We start from the raw sequence: 19,436 nt of genomic DNA, 5'->3' as shown, positions 1-19,436 counted from the left end.
TTATATCAGGGCTTCAGGGTTGATGGAACACTCGTATCATAATCCTGTTGGTGTATTTTTATGGATTATGGCTGTGATCCAGTGATTCCTGCAATGTTATGTTATGGGCTCATCTACTTTCACAAACCAGTGCAATCATTTTCCTATTAATATGGTTTGCTTTCTTGCTAGTGAGGGAAAATCTGTGTATTGTTAGAGGCATTCACTTCAAATGCCAGAGTTTTAAAAAACGAAACATGGCAATCTTTTGTGAAACCCCATTAAGAAGAAAAAGATGATGATGATACTGGATTTATATCCCACCCTCCACACCAAATCTCAGAGTCTCAAAGCAGCTCACAAATCTTCCCCACAGCAAACACCCTGTGAGATAGGTGGGGCTGAGAGAGCTCTCCCAGAAGTTGCCCTTTCAAGGACAACTCTGCGAAAGCTATGGCTGACCCAAGGCCATTCCAGCAGTTGCAGGTGGAGGAGTTCAAACATGGTTCTCCCAGATAAGAGTCCATGCACTTGACCACTACACCAAACTTGTAAGCATGGGTCCCCCCACCCCGTCATGTAGAACAGAGCAGACAGCTCTGGGTGCTTGAAGTTCCACACACATCTAAAAACTCTGTGTCCTGTCCTGTAATCTTCAAGCAGGGGCTGTCAGGTTTCCTCAAGTGGCAGAGCCTTCAGGCTTGGATAGCGAGACTTGAGCATGAACAGGAGCCAGAGACAAGGAGCTGGAACAGGGACACAAACTTATGCCCAGTGAACTAGTTGATCCAACAAGGCAGCTTTCCCAAGCCTCCGCTTAAATAGGCTGAGAAGTAATCAGGCTCAGCTGCCCTGCTACCAGGTGTTGAGCTCCTGCAGCTGTACTTCGCTTGAGCCAGAATCCTGCAAAGTATCTTCATTCTCTACCTCTGGGATTGGGTTGCTGTACAGTCAGTTGAGCACTTTGTCTCCTATAGGCCACCTTGCCCTGGACCTTCTGCAACGTGAACATCCATATTGGAAGATGTCTTAGTCCCACTGTACACTGCATGGGTCTGATTGCAGTTGTGGTACTGTGTACAGGGCCAGCTTGCCCACTAGGCGAACCAGGCGGTTGCCTAGGGTGCCAGGAAGGGGGGTGCCAAACTGGGCTCCTCCCCTCCCGGTGCCCAAGACAACTGCCTAAATTTGCCTTTCTTTCTTCTCCCCCCTACCGCCGCCAGCCCCCTCCCCATCCACTGTGCTCCCTGCCACCACCCCCTCACCGAGAAGCTCGCCGCGATGAGGCTGGGCCTTACTGGCTTCAAGGCAGCAAGTAGCACCTCGTTTTTTGAAGAGAAAGCTGGAGGAGGCTTCACTCCCCCCTCACTTCCGGGGGGTGATGGAGCACGGCGGAAGGGAAGGGAAGGGGCTGGCAGTGGGGGGAGGGCGCCGGCCTGGGAGCCTGCCTGGGCTGCCATGTGCCCTAAGGCCAGTGCTGATTGTGTGCAGTTCTGGAGGCCTCACTCCAAAAAGGATGTGGATGGAATGGAGCAGATGCAGAGAAGAGCAATGAAGATAATCAGGGGCCTGGAGACCAAGCTCTTGGAGGAAAGGCTGAGGGACTTGGGAATGTTCAGTCCGGAGAAGAGAAGACTGAGGGGGGACATGATTGCTCTCTTGAAGTATTTGAAAGGCTGTGACTTAGTGGAGGGCAGGGAGCTGTTTCTGTTGGCAGCAGAGGAGAAGACTTGCAATAATGGGTTTAAATTAAGGACAGGATATTAGGGAATTTTTTTTTCTTTTACAGTAAGTTGTTCAACAGTTCAATCAATGGTGAGCTCCCCTCAGTGGCAGTCTTTAAGCAATGTCTGGACAAACACTTGTCAGGGATGCTCTAGGCTGATCCTGCATTGAGCAGGCCTGTATGGCTCCTTCCAACTCTTTGACATGTCCCCTGGGGGGCTATGGGCTCGGGTTCAGATCCTGTCCTGAGGAGCCCTTGTGACTACTTCTGGGTCCTGTGGCAAGGGTTCTATTGCAGGCTCAGGCAGAATGGCTTCTGGTGCTGCTGGGCCATTGTCAGCAGGTGTCTCAGCCATGTCCAGCTCTCCCTGGCCCTGCTGGTCCTCCTTGACTGGTGGCATTGGCTCCTTGGCCTCTTCCTCTCCCAAGTCTGAGTCTCTGAGCTGGTCAGCTGGGGTTATGACACCCTGCAGAATTCCAGAGCTACAATCCAACATGCACTTTTGCTGCATATGCTCCATTAATTTAAATGTGGCCAGCTCAGTTGTAGAAAGAACTCAGATGGCTGCTTGTAGCTACAGCATGCTGAAAACATAGTGAAGCAGCATGTGCTTAGAGGTCTGTCCCAGGATTAGGTTGGCAGGTGCATGCCTGGAAATCCCAGGAGACTTTTGGAGGTGGGGCATGTGGAAACAGCCATTGGTATTGGAACCCAGAAGTGATATTACCAATACTCTAGGTTCTTGCCCAATCTCTGTGGTAAAAACCATAGTGATCAGAAAGATTCCTAGAGTATCACTGATGATATCCCCCCTCATTTCCTCCTTGCCACTCAATGGGGCATTAGCAGGGAGTGTCAGCAGTAGTTTGCCCACTGCTATCAGGCAAATGGCATCTGTACACAGAATGCCATGCAATGCTAGTGAAAAAATCAGGATGCATTTTCAGATGAGTGCAGCAGTGGCCTGGATGTCCCAGCCTGGCATGATCGCACAGATCTTAAAAGCTAAGCATGGTTTTCTCTGGCTGATACTTGGATAATGGGAGACCACCAATGAAGTCCAGGGTTGCTGTACAAGCAATTGGCAAACCATCTCTGTTCATCTCTTGCCTAACACGCTTCTGGGGTAGCCATAAGTCAGCAACAACTTGACAGCACTCTCCACCCTATTGCAAGGAATTCTGCAACACACCTACTGAATCATGTGATGTAATCATTTGGAACAATAAAATAACTTTGACTTTCCCAGGGCTTTTCTTGTAGCAGGAACTCCTTTGCATATTAGGCCACACACCCCTGATGTAGCCTGTCCCCCTGGAGTTTACAGCAGGCCCTGTACTAAGAGCCCTGTAAGCTTTTGGAGGATTAGCTACATTGGCCTAATATGCAAAGGAGTTCCTGTTACAAAAAAGGGTTTGGGACTTACCCTGCTTCCAAAGTAGCCTTTCACAAGCCTCAGTTAAAATATGTGAAGGGTATCTGCCACACACACATAGAATGGCCAAAGTTAGTCAATAGTTATACCTACTGATAGTTCTAATGAAATAATCTCTCTCTCTCTCTCTCCCCCTCTCTCTGTCTCTCGTCTAAGGATGAAAAGCAAACGATCTTTATTATCACCTCTTTCTAAATTAGTCCCATTGACTTTCTTTATCAAGCAGAACTCTAGCAGAATGGATCAATTCTGTCAATTCAAATTTTCCACACACTCCCCCTAAACACCGAATTGCAATGTCTAAAATATCTCATACATTGATCTCATGTATGTGGTACGTTAATACAAGGCATTTTATCAATCTCTTCTGCAGGATTAGACCTGGATGTTTATGAGTGAGATGCAGGTCTGTAAATAAACACCTTTAATAGATTCAGAGGAAATCTTTACACATTTTAATTGCATAGACAGGTCCAATCCCCCGGAAGGCCAAGAGGGAAATCAATGGGTAATTTTAATGCAAAATCAATTGGGAGTATCTTTACCAAATGCGCTGATGCAGCTCCTTAAAACAGCATCTGCTTCTGCAGAAAAAATTTGATGGGCTGGTATCCTAATGAATTTACATTCTTACTGGATTCCCCCAGTATCTCCTAAGGGACACGAAGCCTGTGAGGTTTTCCTAGCACTGCACTGGCACTTATTAAAATGAACTTTTAAAGGCGTAATTAGTTCAGAACAAGGCTGTGCACCCTTGACTTTCTATATATCAGGCGTACAGTTCAGCTCAGTTATTTCAAGGTGCTGAATAAGCAAAAATTCTCATTCATATTTAGTTCTTTAGAGGGCGAAGAAAAACGTCTTCTCCCACTGAGTTCTCCAAATATTTATCATCCCATGAAAGTAGCTTCTTGAATACCAAGATGCAGGGCTTTTTTTGTAGCAAGGAACTCCTTTGCATATGAGACCACACACCCCTGATGTAGCCAATCCTGCAGGAGCTTATAGGACTGTTAGTACAGGGCCTACTGTAAGCTCTTGGAGGACTGGCTGCATCATTGGGGTGTGACTTAATATGCAAGGTGTTCCTTGCTACAAAAAAAGCCCTGCCAAGATGACTTGCCGGGCAAAGCTGAAAAGTTATGGGAAAATCTGCCTTCTTTGCAGATTGTTTGTGCAAGCGCATTTTGTCCAGCGTCAGAAGCAGGTAATATAAAAGCAGTAGCAGTAGTGAAACCACTCGTGCTGAAATCAAAAGAATTTGCTCTGAATGCTGAAAAGACCTCTTCCCAGCTCCCTCTGAAGCAGGAGAAGGCTGGGTATGGGACAGCCTTCTTTTGTTACTCTACAAATCATCAGCTGCTTTGCAGGCAAATTTGTAGAATCTCATTTTACATTCTGAGATGGAGAAGAACTTATCAGGAAAATGATGCTTGATTTGTAATGCAGCTGAGCATTTAAAGCTTGGGTAGATTTCTTGTTTTGAACAAGTTTATTTCAAAGTTCTGTAACATCACTGGAACTGAAAATATAAGCCTATTGGCAACATGATGCTGCTGAACTGAGATTAGTAATGGTTGAAGATGTAAAATAATATATGAACTAGTGCTATGTGGTATAGTAACCTAACTCTGGAGTGTATGTATTTTACAATGGTACATATGTTTTGTATTGTACCCTACTTTTAGATTTCCCAAACGCATGGGCCAGGCAGGGAATTCCTTGCTTCAAGCCCCAATTACCTGCCTACAGAAATTGAGGAGGAAAAAAATGGCCTCCATACTGAGATTCGAGGGATTTCCCCAAGTTGCTGTGGCCTTTACCACAGAGATTGTGCAATGTTCCTAGAACATCTTCCAGAAATGACATCACCTCCTGGCCACTGGCAGGGCATGGAGGGTAGGGTTGCCAGCTCCAGGTTCAGAAGCTCCAGAAATTTGAGAATCGAGTCTAGGGAGGACAGGGACTTCAGTGGGTTACAGTGCCATAAAGTCTACCCTCTACAGCATCCATTTTCTGCAGGGAAACTGATCTCTCTGTATGTGGAGAGGAGCTGTAATTCCTGGGAATCCCCACCTGGCGGCTGGCATTCTTAACTCCCACACACATGATGTTGGACAAGCTGGTCATTTGTGATAGGGAAAGTGCTCTTTAGATTAGGCTTCTTTCTCTTGTTTTGACTGCAACCTGAATGTGAACTGGATCTACTTGAATAAATACAAGTTTGCCTTTTTTTGCAATGTACTTCTTGGGAGATTTATTTACTGCACTCAGTATCACACTTCTGTGACTGGGCAAAGCTCTACTATATTAACCAAATACTGCAATAATTAGGAGATGAGGTGTATAATTTTTTTTTATGTAATCACAAAATTACAAGTAAACGGGTGACTTCCTCTTTAAGAAATCTGCCCCCTTTTAACCAACAGCACCCCCCTTCCAGTTTTCCGTAAGGACAAGCCTGCTGCCAAGCATTCATAGTTTCTCTGAATTTATGACTTCTTTTTCCTTTTCCAAAGGAGGAAGTGGAGCTGTACGTCAAATGCTCCCATTCAGGTGTGTAAGAGATGAAGTTTACATGCCGCAGATGACATTTAGGTGCTACGCTGCAGATTGTGCCAACTAGCCTTGTCCAAGCTAACAGCCTGTAAATCTCATGCTGACTGTGTATCTTTCCCCAGGGTTTTTGTACATGTATATCTAAATGGTGCGCACTGGGAAAATAAGCCACCTAGAATTGCTCAAAATAGTGTTTTTCCACAATATTCGGAAATAGTTCTACCCAGGACTTTTTTTTTTGTAGAAAAAGCCCAGCAGGAATTCATTTGCATATTAAGTCACACCCCCTGACACCAGGCCAGCCGCAACTTTGTTCCTGCTATAAAAAAAGCCCTGGTTCTACCACATTCCCCTTTGGTTTTTAGAAATGATGCTTGATCATTCAGTATAGAATTATACTATGGTAGAGGTACAGAAGGTCCCAGGTTCAGTCCCTGGCATCTCGAGTTGAAAGGATCAGATAGGACCCTGGAGAGCTGATCCTGGAGAGCTGATGCCAGTCTGTGTAGACAATACCGTTCTTTAAAAACCTGATTCACGATAAGGCAGTTCGTGTGTCTCGTCAACATTTTTTAATATTCAGAAGCTCAACACACTGCAGCTCTGCAAAATCGAGTTAATGGTTAAGAACAGAAACTAGGGTTTGAGGCTGGGAGGCAGCCTGTGAGTGCAGAACAGCAATGTAAAGCTTCAGCTGGATTGGCCAGATGTAAGCATGGCTGGGCCAGAAGTAGTGCAAGACCACCATTGGTGGGAAGAATCTACCCCATAGCCTGTGTACTCCAAAGGAGGGCCCAAGTCAGGACAAGCGAAGCACAGAGGCTGGGCAGAGACCAGCCAAGAAGAGAAAGGACTGGCCATTGACCTGATGAAGGAAGCAGGCGGTTGGGAAGAGAAGGAGGTGAAGAAGAAGAAGAAGGCCTGTAAGATATAATGTATAATTTTATAATATGTATGGTTTTAATTATATGTTGTGGTTTTATACAGTGAGCCGCCCTGAGCCTGCTTCGGCGGGGAGGGCGGGATATAAATCAAATAAATAAATAATAATAAGATGATGATGATGATCCTGCCCTCCACTCCTAAACTCAGAGTGGCTCACAATCTCCTTTATCTTCCTCCCCCACAACAAACACCCTGTGAGGTGGGTGGGGCTGAGAGAGCTTTCTCAGAAGCTGCCCTTTCAAGGACGACTCCTGTGAGAGCTTTGGCTAACCCAAGGCCATTCCAGCAGCTGCAAGTGAAGGAGTGGGGAATCAAACCCAGTTCTCCCAGATAAGAGTCCATGCACTTAACCACTACACCAGACTCCAGGAAGATGAGGCAGGCTGGCAAGATCTAAGGAGCAATACTTCCTGGTGGTGGGAGAACACTTTAGGTGGAAGGCATGCCTGTCTGATGCCAGGGCAGTCCAGGGAGGGGCACAGCAAGCACAGGTGAGCATCTGTAAGGTAAAGCCAGTGGAGGAGGGGACTGTGGGGAGGCTACAGAGTACCCAAAAGTCTGGTAGAGATGTCTGAGGCTCCATTTGCACAAGTACAGCACAGATAGTATTAACTATTACGGATCAAGTAATTTGCAGTAAAATGTTTTGATCATGATACATGGCATTAACCAGGAAATAGTCTAATGTGAGTTGCTTCATAAAGTGAAACAGAAGGCAGATTGTTCTTCCACAGACAAAGTATCTGGGGAAATTCAAAATAAGCTAAGTCTCTAAGACCATCTAAGATGTTCAAGAGACTTGGCTGTAACTGGGTTTCATGTGAAGCTAAAGCATCTAAGGAACTATGAGGGTTTCAGTATTTACTGAACAGTCAGAAGGGGGCTTAGGGAGAGGAATCTTGCATTTGTGTATGAGTATAAAGTGTCATCAAGCTGCAGCTGACTTCTGACAACCTCATAGGGTTTCAAGGCAAGTGATTAAGCAGAGGTGGCTTGCTATTGCCTGCCTCTGCAAAATCTTCCTAGCTTCAGCCTAGCTTCTGAGAGCTGATGAGATTGGGATATAGGCCAGGGGTGGCAAAACTGCAGCTCAGGAACCACATGTGGCTCTTTCACACATACTGTGTGGCTCTCAAAGCCCCCGCCATTCCATTGGCCAGCCTTCCTCCCTCCTTCCCTCCCTCCCTCCCTCCTTCCTTCCTTCAAACATCTGACATTCATGTTTTGTGGCTCTCAAACATTTGACCTTTATTCTGCATGGCTCTTATGTTAAGCAAGTTTGGCCACCCCTGCACTATACCATTCCAGATCCCTTGTTCATCTCTACTTCTGATTAATTGAGTTGGGGGGGTATCAGATCACCATAACAGATGTATCAGAAGAGGATGTGTCAACAAAACCAAGTTGTCTGGAAAACAAGGTCCATGGAATTTTTTAAAAATCTAGGGAAACAAATAAAGCTCTGTTATAAAGTCAAGACATTTTAGTGAATTTTAAATCTATGGCATCCTATTAAATGACATAGGATAAAAGATCATTTCAAATAATCATGCTGAAACAGAACAAGGCCTAGTCATCTAGCCACTGGTATGCCACAAAAGACAACCACAGGTCATTGGTTGTGAGACATGGGACAACCATTCCTTTCATACACAGTCTATTCTGGAGAAGGATTTTGCTTATTCAACTTATCCTTGATGAAGCCATGGCATCCTCTTCCCACTCGGAATGCAGGCTTGCATGGGAATGAAGCCTAGGGCCTCTCGCACCCAATGTGAGAATCATCCCCCTCAGACCAAAATGCCAGGCCTGGTTGTATCATGTGCCCACTCTCATGAGGGCCTCTTAACTCATATCAATTCATCATGTGAACAGATCCTCAGGCTTAGGCTGTTTGCTAATGTCATTCCTTTGTTTGAACGGTGAGCAGCCTGTGAACTGCATTCAGGCATCTTCCCACCTTCTAAATGTATGACTCTCTATATGTGACAATACAGCAGTAAAGTGGCATTTGAGAGGTGTGTGCTTAAGTGGGTACCATCCTGTCCCAGTGCAAGGAATGTAAATGCTGAAGCCAGGGCTTCACCACCCCCACCTTCTGTCCCCTGCGTATTGTCTGCTCCCATTCGAAGCAAGCTTTGTTAGATTTAGAATGGGGGTCGCAGCCTTGAAGGACCTCTGCACAAATGCTTTATTGATTGGAACTGGGTACAGCTTTTATGAACTGAAACTTTTGTCTGAGCTCTCTGACAGCGAGGCTAGGCATGAGGTCATCTCAGGAGAGCACCGAGCAACCATCTTCATCTATCTGTCAAAGATCAACAAAGATGGGATGCCATGAGAACCACAAAGTACATGCTGTATTCATTCTTTAGACACAAAGCAAGGACAGTACCAGTTGCATGTTGCTCTGAGTATAGGGAAGATCTTCTGATACTTTATTAAGGATCTGTTTGTCTTCATTGCAAGGTTTCTATATTTAGTACTGTAAGCGCCCTGCAAATTGGTGAATGTCTAACATTCATGTGTGAATGTTGACAGCGCTTGACGAATGTTGTGTATTTCCAAAAGTAGATACAGATAGAGAAAAAGGAATGCTGGTGATTATGTCTGAGTGTCTTTCAACATTCACAGCTATGTCTCTGAGTTTCTGGAGATTTCACAGAATTCATCTAGAAATGCCAGTGGTCATCAGTTCCAGCCATGCATTGCTGCATATGTTTCTGCTGTTAGTTAATATGTGCATATTTCCTTAAAGATCTAAGTCACAGCACTGCATCTGCATTTCCAGACCCAGGAAGAATAGTTATTCTACCTGTTTTATTCTTTGAAAATCCTGTTTTTTGCATTATATTTACCTGTTCAATAATTTAAAAATATTTCAAAGTTTGGGAAAACTAATGCATACCTGCCTAATCATAATTAAATATGAGGTACTGCTGCTGTATGTATAATTTATTTCCTTCTCTATCCCTTAAGATCACATTTGCTCACCATACTTTAAAATTTGTGTATGGTATATGATATGCACCCTGTCTTTTATCTTCCTTAAGAGTAATAAGAAAGATGTTTCAGTTGGCAAAACCATGCAGTAGTGAAAGGGTTAAACTTCTCTCTCTCTCCCCCCCCTCCCCCCCCAACAATGGTCCTGATCCAAATCAGAGCATATGCAGCAGCTATTAATCTTCTTAAAACACAGGGGAGTTCTGACCATGAACCACCCAGCTTCACTTCTCTTTTGCCTCTCAGCTACTATTGTTATACAAGTCCCCTGTATGAGATCCTCATCAGTTGCTTCTTGCCAAAATATTCAGTACTGGAGTTTAGAGCCCTTTTTAAAAGGTACCATATAAGTACTGTTGCTGTTGGATGGGCAGGGAGCAATGAAAGTTCAGGTATGCACTACAATGCAAACCCATCTCCTGCCTCTTGTTCTTGAGCTGGTTGACCTTGTCTACCTGATCTCCTGGAGGCGGTGGTGTGAACTTGTGATGGCTTTGCCTTTGGCTAACCAGACAACAGAGACTGGTTATCACCAAGAGCAACCATCAAAAAACAGCTCACTGACCAGCTACAGGGTTAACAGTGCAAAGCCTTTTCAGAGGTTTAGAATTGCATTTCCTCTCTTCTTTCTGTTGCCATCACATTTGCTAGTATATGACAACCTTGCACTAGAAAACGTTGTAACTCGGGATGTCAGGCGCTGACACATGTATAAACAATTTCATCCATAGCTATTTTAAACATGACACTCCACTGGTGTATGAAGAAGACTTGGAGCTGGTGTGGGTGCTGAGAAATTCACAACATATAGATAGGAGCTTCACAGGGTTTCAGTCTTTGCATGTGTCTCTGTGTGTTTAAAGGGAGGCCTGTTGTGTAACATACCCAGATGTACTGTGAGAAACCTGTGTGTGACATTTTCTGCAAAATAGGTTTGTGTCCACTTACCTCCTTGTGATGCCAGCCACAATGATGAGTCTTACCTGTTTAAGTCAGGGTTGGCAGCAGTATTCCCTCTAAACTGAGTTAGTGTGAGCTAGCTCACAGATTTTTAGCCTCCAGCTCACACATTTTTGTCTTAGCTCACGAATGATGGCCCCAGAGCAGACCTTGGATTCAGCAGAAGCTCAGAGGAACGCAGCTCCTGAACCTTTCTGAGAGATCCACCTCCTTCTTCCCACCTTGTCCATTGAATAGTAGGTGCAGCTGCATAACAATCCCTGGACGTGCTCCACCACCTATTTTTCTACTAAGTGACCCAGAGCACAATAATTTATGCAGTAGCTCACAACTTTAATGCTCACAAAGTAGAATTTTTGTTCACAAGACTCTGCAGCTTAGAGGGAACGTTGGTCGGAAGAAGTATTCTGCTTGCAGAGACATCAGGTTCAAAACAGAAAGTACATTATTGCCCTAAAGACAAGCTTTTACTTAACTGTGGATCTAGTTGTCTCTAGTTATGAAGATTCATCCACATCACAATCATATTCAGGGAAACTCCTTTCAAACAAATATTTATACGTTATTAGAACAAAATCTGCTATCTTTTTCTAAGAAAGGTAACGACGGCTGTCGCGAGAGCCCTATTCTGTATCTCCATTCATATCACTTCAGTAAGTGAGGGAATGCACAGCAGAATCTTGAACTCAGATATTAGTGACCAGGGAGGACTCTTTTGGAGAACGTACTCCCATGTGCTGCTCCTAAGCTGAAGCAGAGAATTTGAGGCAAGATTGACCAATGGTCTTTTGTTTTTTCACAGTCGTCTTATGTCAGCCCTGTGAAGTTTTCAAGGCAAGAGACAAACAGAGGTGGTGTGCCATTGCCTGCCTCCTTGTAGCAGCTCTGGATTTCCATGGTGGTCGTCCCTCCATGTACCAATCAGGGCCGACCCTGCTAAGCAGGCAAGTTCTAACAAGATTGGACTAGCCTGAGCTATACCATTTTGACTGACCATCCACAGTTGGGGGCAGGAGATACCCTGGTTTGGAGGCCCTTCCCCCACTTCAGGGTTATCAGAAAGTGGGAGGAAGGGAGGAAATGTCTGCTAGGCACTTCATTATTTCCCATGGAGATTAGTCCTCATAGAGTATAATGGAGAATCAGTCTGGGGGTATCTAGTACTCTGGGGAGCTGTTTTTTGAGGGAGAGGCACCACATTTTCAGCATAGCATCTGGTGCCTCTCTTCAACCCCCTCCCCCCATGTCAAAAAGATTGGACCAAGGTGTCCTGTGAGCCCCAAAAGAAGGTGCCCCCATCCTCCTTACATGTGAAGGCCAGTCATGCTTGTTACAATCTTGGAGTTCAGTCATGCTTGTTACAATCTTAAGAACATAAGAGAAGCCATGTTAGATCAGGCCAATGGCCCATCCAGTCCAACACTCTGTGTCACACAGTGGCCAAAAAAAATTATATATACACACACACACTGTGGCTAATAGCCACTGATGGACCTCTGCTCCATATTTTTATCTAACCCCCTCTTGAAGGTGGCTATGCTTGTGGCCGCCACCACCTCCGGTGGCAGTGAATTCCACATGTTAATCACCCTTTGGTGATTAACATGTTAATCTTGATTAACATGATTAATGGTGATTAACATGTTAATCTTGCTCCTGACTCCACCCCTAAAGTCCCCAGATATTTCCTGGGTCCGACTTGTCAATCCTAATAAAGCAACTTCATAGATGTTTATAACAAACTGAATGGCAGAGATTGGGCAAATGACAATAAAACATTGAAATTTAAGTACTGAGAAAATGCATTTTTGGTACAACAGCAGCTCTGTCCTAGAAGCAAAATGTCTGGATCCTTTGCAGCAAGCGATAACTGCAATTTTATTGCACAAGGAAGCAAACTGCTAGAAAGAAAGTTAATCGACGTTATATCATTTGAACTGGCCACAGGCATTAATGCTTCCAAAAGTGTCCTCTTCCAGATTTCTAATTGGATTTACAAAAGTACCCTCCTCCCAATTTTTGTTTAGGTTTGTTGTTCTGAATTATCTGGTTTTGTTTCCAAGAAAACAGATAGCATTAGGAATTTTGCATGATTTCCTTTTAATGACATGAAAGAGGATATCAGCAAAACACCTCACACACAAAAAGTTTCCTTCACGCAATCATAGATACATTTGCATCAAGATTGTTTCTCCCCACCCCCCTCCGCAATGATTTATCAATGCATCAGTGTGGATTTATTAATGGGGAAGGAGGAGATAACAATGAACGGGTAGAATGGAAAGCTGCAGCAGACTCTAATTCTGGAATTAATTATAGATATTCTTCTAGTTAAACCAGAATGTAAGAAGAGCGGAACTTGAGCAGAACGAAATTACAGAACAATAATAGAAAAGAATGAGTGAAATCCACTTACCCCAGCTAAGGCAATTGTAACTGATTTCTTTTTCTTTTTTTAATGAAGTGAAAATTGTTTTACATTTCCAGTGTTCTTTCTCCATATACCACTACACATGCCCAACGTAGGCTGGCTGCTGAATATTCATAGCGATTCCTGTATTCATGAGTATCGTGCAGAAGCAGCGACCCAAAAGCAAAATGGATGTGCAGAAGTTCAGTATGACCAGCTGGTAATACAGTAGTTATAACAAGGTGAAGGTCACTTCTTTCACCCCAGCTGGAGCAAACCATGCATGCATGTTGAACACGGCATTTGCACGTCACAACTGCATCTCCCTTGCTTTCCTTTGCAGGTCCATTTCCTATTGGGGAGAGAATGTTTGGTGTAGTGGTTAAGTGCGCGGACTCTTATCTGGGAGAACTGGGTTTGATTCCCCACTCCTCCACCTGCACCTGCTGGAATGGCCTTGGGTCAGCCATAGCTCTGGCAGAAGTTGTCCTTGAAAGGGCAGCTGCTGTGAGAGCCCTCTCCAGCCCCACCCACCTCACAGGGTGTCTGTTGTGGGGGAGGAAGGTAAAGGAGATTGTGAGCCGCTCTGAGATTCGGAGTGGAGGGCGGGATATAAATCCAATATCATCATCCATGTGGAAGAAAAACAATACAACAAATCATTTTTTGTGGAAGAAAGTGGCCAGAGCTTTATTTGGAATAAACCAAGGAGCATTGGTGCAGCATGGGAATGCATCCAGGCATCAAACAACCGGACGATTCCCTATGAAAACCTGCCTGCTGGGGATGGGGGAACTGAGGAGCGACAATGTTTGTGGGGACAACATAGGTTCCTGGGGTTCCTGTCCTCCCCAGGCTCCATCCCTTAATTCCCAAGTGTTTCCCAACCTGGATAGGGCAACCCTACCCTACCTGGTGGTGAGAGCCAGGTGACAGCCCCCAAGCTGGGCAAGCAACTAGTGGCTCTGCACCTAAGGCCCCCTAAGAGACTCCCCAAATAGAGGGGTGGGCACACAGGCCCCCTCCCTCCCCAAAATGGGGAAAAGTAAAGTGCTGTATTGAGGGCCAAAAACCACTCCACCCCTGAAACCAGGTGTCCTTGTTGGGTCACACTTCTGGGGATTTCACACAGGATGTGAAATATCTCTGTACAGAACAGACCATGATGGACTTCTCTTTCACTTGCACCCATGACCAGTGATGGCGTTGTGTCGTGTAATGTGTGAGTGCTCCTCTGCTGGAATTGCAGATTGCAGACAGCATGCTCAAATACTCAAAAGGAGAAGCCATGGATCAGTGGCAGAGCATCTGCTTGGCACGCAGAATGTCCCAGGTTTGATCCCTGGCATCTCCAGTTAAGGGATCTGGCAGTAGGTGATGTGAAAGACCTGAGATCCTGGAGAGCCACTGCCAGTCTGAGTAGTCAAAATTGACCTTGGTGGACCAGTGGTCTGATTTAGTGTAAGACAGCTTTATGTGCATGAGTAAAAGTTTGCTTTTTAAAAAGCCCTTGAAATTACTCTAGTCAGGGCTTTTTTGTAGAAGGAACTCCTTTCCATATTAGGCCACACACCCCTGATATAGCCAATCTTCCAAGAGCTTACAGCAGGGGTGGCCAGCGGTAGCTCTCCAGATATTTTTTGCCTACAACTCCCATCAGCCCCAGCCAGCATGGCTGGTGGCTGGGGCTGATGGGAGTTGTAGGCAAAAAAACATCTGGAGAGCTACCGTTGGCCACCCCTGGCTTACAGGGCTCTTAGTACAGGGCCTACTGTAAACTCTAGGAGGATTGGCTATATCAGGGGTGTGTGGCCAAATATGTAAAGGAGTTTCTGCTACAAAAAAAGCCCTGATTCTAATTTGTATTTCATATATATATTATCATGTTATTTTTCTGCTGCTGTGCTCATCCTCTTCCACTGTCTATTCAACTTGCCCATCGGGGGGTGGGGGTGGGGGTGGAATTAACCTGGAAAAGAATTTCCCTTTGTTGATAATCTTCTGGGGATGGTAAGGTAGCTTTCTCTACTGTTTCAGCCTTCCCCATTTTGCCTGCATGAGTCTCAAAGTCTAATGTGATTCTGTAAATTCAGTCTTCTAAATTGAATCACAATGCACTTTGTGCATTCTCACAATTGATGCCTGTGAACTGGGGATGATTCAGAAAGTTTTGGCCATGTGTGGGTTTGATACATGTGGTTGGCTGGCAAGAAGCACATAGGCTTGCATCCGGACTAGTCATTTCAGTGGGGTCCATGATTTCCACTCATGCTTCCCCCTTCCCAGAACAATTCCCAAATCCTCCCCCCAGTCCTGTCCTTGGAGGAAAGGACCAAGATTGCAGACTGCCACAGGAGAAAGTCAGGGAAATCACACTCCCCAAGTGGAAATCCTTGCACCCTGGAAACATTTGTCTGGATCCAACCCATATACTTCCAAGGTAACAGATGATATGTGACTTCCATGATGGTCTTGGACATACATAATCCAACCAAGTCAGTCGACTGTAAGCATGCTCCAACAGTAGCTACCTGGCCAGTAGCTATAGACACAGAACCAGTTTGGTGTAGTGGTTAAGTGTGCAGACTCTTATCTGGGAGAACTGGTTTGATTCCCCACTTCTCCACTTGCATCTGCTGGAATGGCCTTGAGGCAGCCATAGCTCTCACAGAGCTGTCCTTGAAAGGGCAGGTTCTGTGAGAGCTCTCTCAGCCCCACCTACCTCACAGGGTATCTGTTGTGGTGGTGGTGGGGAGAAGGTAAAGGAGATTGTGACTGCTCTGATCAGAGTATAGGGTGGGATATAAATCCAATCTTCTTCTTCTTTCCTCCCTTGTGTATCCCTACTGCTTCTGGGTCCCCCCTCCCCTTTCTGTGTATGTTTTGCACCTTCTAGTGATTGGTTTGATATTGCATTGCTGTATATCCATTGTGTCTCCCTACAGCAGGTTTTAATGCTGGGCATACAGCAAAGTAATATCAAATTGACCACTAGAGGGAGTAAAACACATGGGAAAGGGGGGAAATTAAGCCATAGGAACACACAAGAGATGAAAATGAGAATGCGGAAGAGTCCTCTGTCCATGGCACAGACGCAAAAGTAGTTGCAATGTTTCCAGTTTAAATTGATCAATATGTTTATATGGGGTACTCTAAAGAAAATCATCATTGTAAGTAAGAAAATTTTTTGAGAGTGTACTTTGTGAAAGTCAGATAATCTCTAAGGGCAGGGAAATAATAACAGCGGACTTTTCAAGGCTATGGTAGATAGCATATTTAACTAAGGGACTGTTGCTGTTTCTGGGGAATCAGTGGTAACTGTCCAGCTGACTTCAAAAGAATGAAGATGGAGACATCAGGAAAGAAACAGAAGGTGCAGCTGGCGCTCAAAATGTCTTTTAAAGTGCTCTCTCATTAGTAGCAACTTAGTGGTCCTCTCACACAGGACAGGCATAACAGATGGCTGCGTGAAGCCAAATAGGGCCTTGGCTGCAGTGTTCATAAATTAAGCAGAAAGGAATTGGCCTGCTGTTAATACCCCATCTCTGTTGAGAGACAGCCAACAGCAAGACTGTAAACTATCTCCCAGGCATCTTTAAGTGTAGATTAGAACATACTGCTTTTCATTGTGTTCAGTCACTGTTTGCCAAGCAGGGGTTCTTCGGCCCCAGTGCCAAGGAGATGCCACACTCTTAGAAAAGCCCATTGAAAGCGAGCAAACCAAAAGACCCCAGAAAGCACATAAAGTCTAAGAAACTATCTTGGTATTTCTCTTAGCAGCCTGGATTAATAAATAATGACTTCCTACATCGCTTGGCTTTCTCTAAGGCAAAAGCAAACAAAATGACTATTAAAAATAGAACTTTTTCTCTTTCTTTGTTGCCACACAGAAAATGAAACTGTTTATAAAAAGTTTGACCCACATTTCATGAAGTCTTTCGACTACTCACACTCCACATTCAGATGTTTTTAAAGCCATCTACAGTACAGTTTTAAGTAGAGACATTGAATCTGTTAGGCTTAGAAGACTATAACTCCATTTAGGATTGCACTATAAGTGGATGATGCTAGTTAAGAGCACTAGAACTAGGGTTGCTTACCTCCAGGTGGTGGCTGGATATCTCCTGGGATTACGTGGAGAAAATCACCCTGGAGAAAATGGCTACTTCCGAAGGTGGACTGTATGGCATTATACCCCATTAAAGTCCCTTCCTTCCCCAAACTCTGCCTTCATCAGGTTTCACCCTATAAATGTACAAGTATTTCCCAACCCTGAGCTGGCAACCCTAATTAGAACTGAAAACAAATAGGGATGGGCTCAAACCGGGAAAATGCAGTTCAGCTAGAGACACCAGCTGACTCTTCTCTACCTTTCCTCCAAGTTTGGTGAGGGTTAGATTTACGAGCAAGTTATGTCCCCTCAAGAAGGTGCCCCCATCCTCTATTGTTTCCAATGGAAGGAAAAACAACAACAAAAAAGCAAGGGCAATAGAAACCCAGCAAAACAGAATCAAAGACCCAGAGAATCTCTGCAGTAGAAACTGAAAGAGAGGGGGAGGGGGAGAGGGTGCATTGTTGCAAGCCCAGAAGAACCAGTGCAATGTACTAGTGCCAAGCAAGGGAATGAGCATATTTATTTATTTATTTATAATTTAGATTTATAAACCAACCTTGAGTTTACAGAGCTAAGGACGGCTAACAACAGTAGACTATACAATTTAAAATCAAGAGCTAAGAACAATTTCAGATGGTGCCAAAACAAGTATAAATTGCATTTTTGTTGTTGTTCAGTCATTGCTGACTTGCAAATAAGTGAGAAGATTAGGGTGGGGGAGGGGAGGGAGAGAGCATGCCAGATAAGGTGGCACCCATGGCTGTCCTCCACCGAAAGCATGGTGGAACATCTTTGCAAGCACAGCAGAACCAGTTAAATGTACAGAGTGCCTAGCAATACCAGTGCAATCACAGAGTGCCCAGCAGAACCCAGGGCCGCTGGCATTGCAAGTTTAAAATGACTGATCTCAAAGCACAGAGTCACAAATCCAAGCAAGGGGGTGGTGGTTTGTAAGAAAATAGGAAGTGAACACAAAGGAAGGTGGCGGGTGTGGGGGAAAGCCCTGTTGAAACTGCCATGACTAGTTTGAAACTGACAACAGTGTTTCTATTTCCCCATCCCCATTTTAAATTTGGTAAGCATTTTATTTGAGCAGAGACAGTCTGTGTAAAAATGTATCCATTAATGAACTGGCGTGAACCTTCATGAACTACTCGAAAGTTTGTGGGAAGTTTGTACCAGTTGACCTGCCACGAACTTTAGTTCATGAACCGGCCAAAATTTGGTTCATGACTTATGTCCATCTGATCCATGCCCATCCCTAAAAACAAATCCACCCACACACACCAGTCTGCTGAAGTTTGGTTACACAAATATGACTATTAAAGATTCTTGAATGATCAGTGTTTTGGCATCATTCAATAGTACCAATAAGATATTTGGCTTTGATAGATAAAAGTTGGGTTTCAACATAAAAAAAACAAACTAACATCATGTAGATTTCAACAGAATTTGACAGACGATGCACACAAACAGTGTAGTATTTTGGTAACTTTTTGTTGGAGCTTTGAGACCATCTGATATTGTTGGGGACAGACATCAACAAAGGCTTCATGAAGCTTGCTGGGCAACCCAACAAAGTTGTCAGAATAACATGGCATAAACCCGATGTCAGCTTTTCCTTAGTCCTTTGGAGGACAGATGGGATATGATTGTGGTGATGCATTGGTTTGCTATAAGCTTCCAAGCATAGCTGACTAGCTGTTATTGAAACAGAATGCTGGCTCATAGATGAACCTTGACTAGTCCACCAAGGCAATTCTTAGATTCTTCAGCAGCATCTGGTATTTGGAGATACACCACATCTGAACATAGCAGTTCCGTTGTCAGCCTGTGAGTAATGAAACCATTTTTCACAAATCTGTCTAATTTATTTGTAAAATCGCCCATGCTTGCAAATCCTTTGCAGTATTTTATGACAATCAACTCCCTTTGTTAATCAAGGATTGTACGAAGAAGTATTTCCCTACGTTCATTCTGAAAAATTTATTGTGAGTTGGTTTTGTTCAAGAACTTGAGGTCCTGTGGTTTGGAAAAAGTGGAGGAGGAGAGCATCAGAGAAGGGAGGGAAAGAGAGAAATGTTCTCTCTTCTATCTTTGAATGCTGTACATTCTTTTATAAATATCTCTTATCCCCATCCCCAGTCATCCTTCTTTCCCTAATCTAAAAAAGCCCCATTAAATCCTTAAGCCTTTCTTCATAAGGAAAATGTTTCATTCCACCGATTGCATTAATTGCTCTCTTCTGTACCTTTCCCTACGCTACAAAGTCTTTTTTTTTTTTGAGATGGGACTTGAATTGCAC

At 44.3% G+C, this 19,436-nt stretch overlaps 1 protein-coding gene across 3 annotated transcripts in view; it reads left to right on the top strand.

The window, feature by feature from the left end:
- Nucleotides 1-19,436, top strand: part of ARHGAP24 (Rho GTPase activating protein 24) — a 505,935-nt gene that overhangs the window by 286,543 nt on the left and 199,956 nt on the right. The window lies entirely within an intron of this gene.

The sequence above is a fragment of the Heteronotia binoei genome, chromosome 9 (genome assembly GCF_032191835.1).
Source record: "Heteronotia binoei isolate CCM8104 ecotype False Entrance Well chromosome 9, APGP_CSIRO_Hbin_v1, whole genome shotgun sequence".
NCBI lineage: Eukaryota > Metazoa > Chordata > Lepidosauria > Squamata > Gekkonidae > Heteronotia > Heteronotia binoei.
The sequence above is the reverse complement of the archived record's forward strand: the minus strand, read 5'-3'. Positions and strand labels throughout refer to the sequence as shown.